The sequence below is a fragment of the Rhipicephalus microplus genome, chromosome 6, assembly GCF_043290135.1.
Source record: "Rhipicephalus microplus isolate Deutch F79 chromosome 6, USDA_Rmic, whole genome shotgun sequence".
Lineage (NCBI taxonomy): Eukaryota > Metazoa > Arthropoda > Arachnida > Ixodida > Ixodidae > Rhipicephalus > Rhipicephalus microplus.
The window spans coordinates 86,617,702-86,627,177 of NC_134705.1; positions in this window are offsets into that span (position 1 = coordinate 86,617,702).

Consider the following 9,476-nt stretch of genomic DNA (forward strand, 5'->3'; position numbering starts at 1 on the left):
GACAGTTACGGGGCTCACTTTTCTCTTCTTTTCCCTCTTATACCCACAACCACAATCTCTTCGCGCGCACGGCTACCACGAGAGGGTGCAGATTCCGACGGTGGCGCAGACCGCGGCAGAGAGCAGAGCACCTGGGATTCCAGAGTGCGTGCTTTTTTTTTTTGTAGAAGCAAGAATTGCCAACCAGAATCTTCTGGATGCACTAAAAGCACGTGACTTTTTTTCTGTTACTGCATTTATTTTCGTCTAATTTACGAAGAAAAGCGTGGCAACTCCGAATTTTCCTGATATATATCACTGTAAGGAGATATGAATTCGTTAAGGCATTATTACTTTTTTCTATTACGGTCCTTTTTATCTTGGTGCTAAATACCTCGATTTCAGAAATATAGAGCCATTATAGCATTCCTGCTTTCTGGAGATGTGCATTGGGCTGATTATCTGGGCTCTCTGGGCTAATTATTCTCGCTGAAGCATATCGCCCCCCTATTTTGACATATCGTCGAAATAGGGGGGGGGGGGGGGGTGATACGCTTAAGTATTTAATCGCATACGGACATTTATGAGATGGCCAACCGAAGCACAGTAAATAAGGTCTAAATAAATGAGCGCTCTGCTCATATCACTGAACTAGAGTGATAATTTTGCCGCACTATTGTGGAAGGCTTCGATTAGCCGACCTGCATTTACCCCCACGTCCTTCGCAGAGAAAGTGCCCAAGTTGTAATCGTCTCCTTTTTCATCATGTGTATTTCAACGCGATAGCGTTAGAGAGCTCGTGTCGCAGAAATCCCGCCGTCGGTGTCTGCCCCGTTGGTTGTGAGCGAAAAATCGCCTGTGCGTCTGTGACCGAAAAGTCAAGTTATCGAGATCGCCGCGGGAGGCCGCTATTGTCCATGCGTGCTCGCGCAATCACGCTAGAAAAGCGTTGTATTCGAAGGAAAAAAAAAGTGCTCAAGGTCATGAGGCGCGGTAGTTTCTTTGCCCCTGCCACCTTTCCCTGCTTAGCTTCCAGTGCTTTCGTCGGGACGAGAGAAGAGATAATGCAAGTGCAGCATGCGACGATCCTTTGTAACTTCACTCGCTCCGGACGGATTCTTAGAACGTTTGCGACGTTGAATTCGTGGGGCAATAAGCTCTTCTAGTGAATTCAAGCCATGGTTACTTGAAAAAGTGTTTTAGGGCTCATTTAATGCATTTAGTTCGACATGTCCCACGACGAAAACGAGGCAATTAAGTCACTTGTAGAAACATTTGGGGATCCTGAAGCTACGTCAAAAATTGCCGGATAGTGCAGCCCCACTAAAAAATCACGGGAACTTTCAAACAGCTTCTAAACTATGTCTATCTAGTGGAAAACATATCATGCCTTTTCAGAGGCGTTGATCAAGCAAACACCAGATAATGTGGTGCTACCTGTGATGCATTGTGAGACTATTTATGGCCTCCATGATGGCGAGCGTGAGGCGTATATCTTGGAGGCCATGCGACTCTTGCTTTAGATCAAAAACCTGTATGTACCATTCGCGCGCGCGCGCTGGTACGATCTACTGTGTGCGTGTGTGTGTATGTAATACAACATACTAAGAATTGGAAGATCCCACGTGCAGTGGGAATCGATGATATGCGAAGCACGAATGGGAAAGGTTGATATGTCACTTTAAAATCAGCACAATTAACGTCAAGAGTGGAGGTAAATGATTCCGTACGTTACTTCCGTGTCATAATTATTATGTTTGAATCTCTCGTTTACCTTCGTCATCTATTCACGTCACGTGATACCAAATTTAGCATACGTGGAGCTAGTGAAACGGCCGCGAGCATGCTATGAGCGTGGCACGTTGTCATGTTCTAAGGGGGGGGGGGGAGTGTTTATGTTTAGAAGAAGGAAAAGAAGAGAAAAGTGAGCCCCGCAACTGTCTGCATCAGGGTGCGACACCTCAGCAGTAGCTCACAAGGGATGGGGGTGAGGAGGGATTAAAAGGATAGGAATACAGGTGTAGAGAGAGAGAAAAAGAGATGAGGAAAGCCAGAGAGAGCGACGACAAACCGAGGGGATAGAAGAGATAGGAAAGATGGAAACACGGTCACAGGAGTCCGAGGACGGGGCACCACTTGAGAGAGCTCTTGTCGACGTCAGGAGATGGCGTAGAGCAAGTCGAGTCGGTCAGAGCTACACTGTCGTCGGAGGTCGGCGCCAGGAGATGACGTAGGGCGAGCCCAATCGGCCAGAGCTACGCTGACGCTGGAGATTGCGAGGGCACAACCGGTTGGCACGGAATCCAGCAAGCGAGTCCTTGTCATGTTCTTACATGACACGCGTGTCAGGATTATCATGTTTGCACCAGTCATATATTTCATCATCCACTGACATCACGTAACACCAAATTTGGTATATGTGGAGCTAGCAAAACGGCCGCGAGCGCATCATGAAGGGCCCAATATACTCCAATGTAGCTTTGACGCGCGCACATGCTCGGCAAATCGACGCTACGTTAGTAAAACGCGAGCACTCTATAGTCTGACGCCAGGCGCGGCGTCCGTCGGCGCGGCCCGACGGCAACCGGCGCGAAATGCGACATACTACATTTCGTGCCGTTGCGTTACACAGACAACGCTGCGCGGAGGGACGCCGGACGCGCTGAAACGCGCATGCGTCAAAGCAACGCAGCGCGGCGCGCTCCTGCGAGTACATGGTAGGACCGGCACCTGTCGTGGCAACGCCGGCGTGACGCAACGAAATTAACGCCGGCGCGCACGCGTACCCCGTCACGGTGAAATGTATTGGCGTCTTGACTGTGGCATGTAGTCATGTTCTCACATGACACGTATCTCATGATTATCATGTTTGCACCAGTCACATACCTTCGTCATCCATTGGCGTCACGTAATACTAAATTTGTTGTATGTGAAGCTAGCGAAATGGCCGTGAGCGCATCATAAGTGTGGCATGTAGTCATGTAGTTACATGACACGCATGTCGTGATTATCATGCTTGGATGTGTCATTTACCTATGTCGTTCATTCGCGTTGCGTAATACCGAGTTTGGTAATGTGAAGCTAGCGGAACGGCCGCGAGCGCATCATGAGCGTAGCATGTAGTCATGTTGTTCCATTACACGTATATCATATTTATCATGTTTGCACCGGTCAGATACCTTTGTCATCCATTCACGTACCGTAATACCAAATTTGGTATATGTGAAGCTTGCGAAACGGTCGCGAGCGCATCATGAGCGTGGCATGAAATCATGTTGTTACATAACACGCGTCATGATTTTCATGCTAGGGTCTGTCACTTGTGTTCGCCATGCAATCATGTCATACCATACCAGTTTTGCAATATGTCATGTGAACCAAATCACCGCGAGAGCTGCAGAACCATGAAACGTAAATCATGACATTCCTGACATGCATGTCATGATTTTCATGTTATGACTAGTCAAATATGTTTTTCATACAGTCATGTTATGCCATACCAAGTTTGGTATCGTTACCATTATCGAAACGGCCAGGAGAGCTAAAAGTAGTAGGCGGCTAGATAGATAGATAAATAGATAGATAGATAGATAGATAGATAGATAGATAGATAGATGTATACGCTCAAAGTCGCCGAGGTTCGCTAAGAAATGCTTCGCATTTAATGGATGAACCTTGCTGTAGACCTAGGGAGTGACCGCTGCATTCTTGCCACTACCTTCTCCGTGGAGCGTAAAAAGCAGAGAGAATTCCACTTCACAGACTGGGATAAGTTCAGGCAGATAAGGATGGAAAGGGAACAAGATGGCCACAGACAAGGCTTGGAGCAGTGGGTCAAACAGATTAAAGATGACATCAAATCCGTCTCCTCCACCATTACCACAGATTTTCCGGTTGAGAGAATGGATAGCCGGCTCGCTCATCTTCTTGAGGCAAAGCAAGCACTACTGAGCCGTTGGAAGGGTCAGCGCCTGAACCGAAGACTGAGGAAGAAGATAGCTGAGGTAAACAGATCAGTCGAGGAACATTGTCGCGTACTATCCAGGCAGCAATGGGACGAAATCTGCAACTCCGTCGATGGTCAGATGCGCAATGGCAAGACATAGAATATGTTAAAGCATCCCCTCAACGAAAACACCACCAAAACAAATCAAAAGCATGTTATCGCTCGAATTTTGCATAAAGAGATAGGGCGCACTACAGAACAGCAAGTTGTGCAGCAGCTTGGGCATACGTACCTCCCAATCAAAAGAGGATTCGCACCACCAAGTAGACAGTACCAGGGCAGGCCCAATCCAGGTCTTGAGGGCGACTTTAACATCGAGGAGATCAGAAGAGCCTTGCATGATCTCAACGGCAGGCAGGCCCCTAGCCCGGACGGTATATCAAACAAGGCCCTTCGTAACCTTGATGACGATTCAATTGAAACCCTGAAGGATATGATCAATGCAGCATGGAAAGAAGGCAGGGTGCCAGAGCAGTGGAAGCTAGCCAGGACGATCCTTATTCCTAAGCCAGGAAAGCCCCCTACCTTGGACAACATGAGGCCAATATCCTTGACATAATGTATCGGCAAGGTTGCAGAACATGCCATACTGCGCAGGGTAAACAAGTACTTGGAAGATAACGACATATATACACACAATATGGTTGGATTCAGGGCAGGGCTGTCCACACAAGATGCATTGAAGCTTATCAAACACCAGGTCATCGACAATGAAACCAGAGACGTGAGAGCCATTCTGTGCCTAGATCTAGAAAAAGCGTTTGACAACATCCACCACTCATTCATACTCGAAGCAATTTCCAAGCTCGGTCTAGGGAAAGCCTTCTATGACTACGTATGGTCCTTTCTTACAGATCAAAAAGCCGTGATGAAGATTGCAGATATCGAGACCGCAGCAATCGAACTAGAAGCAAGGGGCACGCCGCAAGGGGCAGTGATTTCACCAATGCTGTTCAACATTGCTATGATTGGACTGTCAAAGAAATTATCGAGAATTGAAGGATTGAATTACAGCATCTACGCAGATGACATTACCATCTGGTGCACAGGTGGAAGCGAGGGGCAGATTGAGAGCGCCCTGCAAGAGGCGATTGACACCGTAGAAGAGTACCTTAGTCCTTCTGGGCTCAAGTGCTCCTCGAGTAAGTCAGAACTTTTACTGTATCGGACTGCACGCCGGGGACCGAAGCCCAGGGGATGGAAGCCGTTAAACCAGATAGACATCCACCTCCATACAAATCAAGGGGATGCCATCCAGAGGGTCGACTTCATGAAAGTCCTGGGCATGCTGATAGAGTCTAGCAGCGTCAACAGCAAATCTATAGCCAAGTTAACTTGGAAAACAGACAGTGTGGTGCACCTCATACGCAGAGTGGCCAACAAAAGAAATGGGATCAAGGAAGACAACCTCATCAGGTTGATGCATGCGTTTGTTCTAAGCCACTTCACGTACGAGGCAGCAATGCACAACTGGTCAAGAGCAGAGTACGAGACACTAAATGTGCTCCTCAGAAAAGTTATTATGAAGGTGCTGGGCCTACCCATACATACCAGTACCGAGCGTCTGCTTGAGCTTGGCATTCACAACACGCTCGAAGAAATAGCAGAAGCCCAAGAGAGAGCACAGTTTGCAAGGTTATCTACAACAAGGTCGGGGAGAATGATCCTGCAGGAGCTGGGCCAACACCCAATGGCAATCAGACGCAATTACAATGATATCCCCGACAACATCAGGGAGAATATCACTGTGCCTCCTATACCAAGAAACATGCATCCAGAACACAACGTCGGAAGAAGAGTAGCGAGGGCCAGGACTATACTTCGTCAAGTCTCAAACGAGGAACGAGGGGTCGTATTTGTTGACGCAGCTTCCTACGCCAATGGGAAAGCGTTTGTGGCAGTGGTGGTCTATGGGGCTGGCCATGTCGTCAACTCAGTGACGGTCAGGACGAAAGACACAATCATTGCGGAACAGGTGGCCATCGCCTTAGCACTCAAGATGGATAACATTGAAGTCGTCTACAGTGATTCCATGGCAGCACTACGGGCGTTCGCCAAGGGGACGGTCTCTGAACAAACGCTGAGAATACTGCAAGGCAAGAACATAACGTATCATCTTCTGAGTTGGTTCCCAGCTCACCTTGGGCAAATCAACGATTCCCCTCCCAATCTCAATGAAGCAGCACACGAGGCGGCGCGAGAACTCTCCAACCGCGCCTCCCCGGGGATGCGTTCTACCGGTGAAGGGGATAACCGGGGAATTCTTACAACATATAACGAGCTCACTAAACATTTCTACCTGTCTAGAAGGATTTTCCCTCCACCTCACAAAAATGTATCCCGGCCCCAAGCACTTACATTAAGGCTTCTGCAAACGCGGATGTACCCTACTTTGAAAATGTTCCACATCATGTACCCTGACCTATACCCAAGTAATCTTTGTCCACATTGTGGGGAAATAGCTTCATTAGATCACATGCTTTGGCAGTGCACCAAATTCGCTCATTTATCGAACATCACCTCTGCCAGATGGGAGGCGGCAATCCGCAGCTCGTCCTTGGCAGATAAGCTCTGGGCTGTCCACCAAGCCCGCGAGGCGGCTGAGGAGCTTGGAATCTCAGTCCCCACGTGGGAGCTGCCCGCAACACAGTGATCTGTGTTTTGGAGGACCAAATAAAAGTTTATCCAATCCAATCCAATAAGTATGCACTTAGTGGTGGAGGGGCGAACTATAGGAGTCGGATTTCGCCATCGCGTTCAACTCTTAAAGGTGAAACTTAATGGTCCCCCAATTTTCGATTATGTTTTGGCAGCACAATGGAAATACCAGTGTCGTGTTCATTTATTGTACTCTCCACTACATCTAGATCAAAGTGCCGTACATGTGGTAGAATGGCGTCTTTCAGAAACTAAGTATTTGCCAAGGCCTAGACTAGTTAAGAAAGAAAAAAAGTGTAAATTTTCACTGCCATGTAAGGGGCAGTGTTTAATACCAGACACACCAAACTCTGAACTCGTGCTGCGTTATTGTTGAACAAGCAAAAGGTCTCCATGTTCGTTGTTACATTGCCCAACATATCCACTGAACACCGTACAACTCAATGGGCGACTGTTCACACTGTGACCACTGCGCCGCTATGATTACATTAGCACGTACATGTGCAAGAATTCTTGATATGGCGTTACAAATAGAAAGCAGCGTTAATTTGATGAAAGGTAAGAAAAAGAAAACCGTTTAATTGATCGAGCGTAACGCCTGGGCGTAGACCGCGGCACTCTTCGGACTTCGCTTGCGGAATGGGCTGCCATTTTTTTCTTCGTCGCCAGCGACCTTATATTGTGCAGCCCCCAAAATAAAAAAAAATTGAAATATAGTAAGTTTACAGCCCATGCGGATCTCGTGCAGACGCATCGCACTTACACATAAGTGCGGCGCAAATCTACAGAAAAAAAGCCCATTTGAGAATATATACGTCCAAGGATTGATTTTGCCTCTCGTGCACCTTGTTTCGATATTCTCTAATGAGCACGAAGTTATATAAAAACGCAAAGCCATTTTTTTTTTCTCGCCACATGCTAGCTTCACTAACAGTGCAGTAGCCTTTCCGACCATAGGAAGGAGTGCCGAGGTGCGGAGAAAAGAGCGACCCGCGCCCACCTCTAGAAACACGCTCTCTCCGAGCGAGTGGGACGGCCGGAGGGAAACCAGCCACGCGCCTGCGATCTCGGTAACCATGCCCAGCAAGCCCACTACCCTTTTCTGGCTGACTTTAGACATGCATTGCAGCTGCCATGGACACTAGCGCTAGCACCAGAGTTCTATCTAGTGTATATTTAGGTAACTCTATGAGCGTGTGAACGGTGCTGCAAACACGTTGTTCTTGGCTGCAGTTTCGAGATCTGTTCTATGGCCGCTATGACAGGCTGTACTGTGACACTGTGAATTAGCTCACATGCGAAAGGCCAGTGGCTGTTTCGCTTCCCCCATAACACGAGCAAAGAAAAAAGTCACAGCTTTGCCTCAAAGGCGAACCAATGAACGTGATAGCAACAAATTGGAAGATCATTCGTTGAATGGCAAGCAGATCTAAAGGTGCCCAGCGTTTCTTGCGCACAAATGACGCACGAAACGTACTCACAGGTGCAGATGTACGCGAATAAGCGTCTCAGTTGTTACTTCGCTGTGTCTGAAAAGCGCGCCCTTTTCGCAAACGGAGACTGTGCAACGATTGCAGTGACCTTTGCGCGCATGGTAACTGCAACAGAATCGTTCCAGTGAAAACCAATGGCCAGCCAAGTCGTATGATCCTACCCACTGCAAGATAAGGGCGCGCGAGTGAGCGTCCAACTACCTCCTCTCCGCGAGGCAAAGTACGCGTGGGAGATGAGAGCGCGCGCCGCCCCATCGTGACGATGTGGCGACGCGCGCTCATTGCGCCATCTTGCTGGTAATGCTGTAAACACGATAGTTTATCTCGAGATGCCCGTCAATAGCGGTAAGTGGTAGATATCAATAGCTTGTCGTTTGAACGTTGAAGGAGGTACTCTTGCGTGGCTCAGTGGTGAACACCTTGCATTCGCGATTCATAAGTCACCTGTTCGATTTCGTGCGCCGGAGTCTTTTTCGCAATTCTTTTTCTTTTTCTTTCTTGCGTTTACACATATATAGATACTTATACATATACGGTGAGTGACGCCGATGTCGACGCTGACGCTGGCGGCAAAGTCCAGCGGAGAGTGTCCATATAATTGCTATCGCAATAAAAATTGGAAGCACAAGTGAAACATGACCACTGGCGTCCGATTACGGCACAAAGATATACAAGTTTAGTTGCTGACTTGTCCAGCATCTGGCCATGCATTTTTAATCGCTGGCAGTAAGCATAAAACACTTAGCTTGTCTCGGTATAGCTGCATCGGATTATCACCGCGTGAATCTGCTTTTACAAATAGGGTGCTTTGCGTAATGATGTGCAGAGCTAGGGAACAGATGGTTCTGCTACCTTGCCGATAAGCTTAGTCAAGTCAATCTTAGCTCATGCTAAATAAGCATAGTGAAAACAATCAATAGTAACTGACAGAAATGAATACTGATTGACAATCACTGATAGCAATTAAGCCACGGTAATAAACCAGGGTATGCTTTAATAAAGCCTATTAAAGCCAGTATGCGACAGCCTAATTTGGTTTGGACAAGATATTTTAGTGCTACTCAGTGTCTATCTATACTGACCGACACTCATTAAGCGGGATTAGGCAACATAAGTGGAGATTATGTCGCATCACGCTAATTCAGTCGAAGATGACATGGCATAGAAATGGGGTAGATTAGACTCGACTAGGCAATGTTTTGGGGGGGGGGGGTTAAGCATGACTAAATAAATCTGTGTTAAGCTAATCCTGAACAAGTCAATGTTGAGTGAAATGAGAATGACTGGTCGTTTGTATTACTGCTTATGGTCACATTAAGCCGATCATTTTAACATTTATT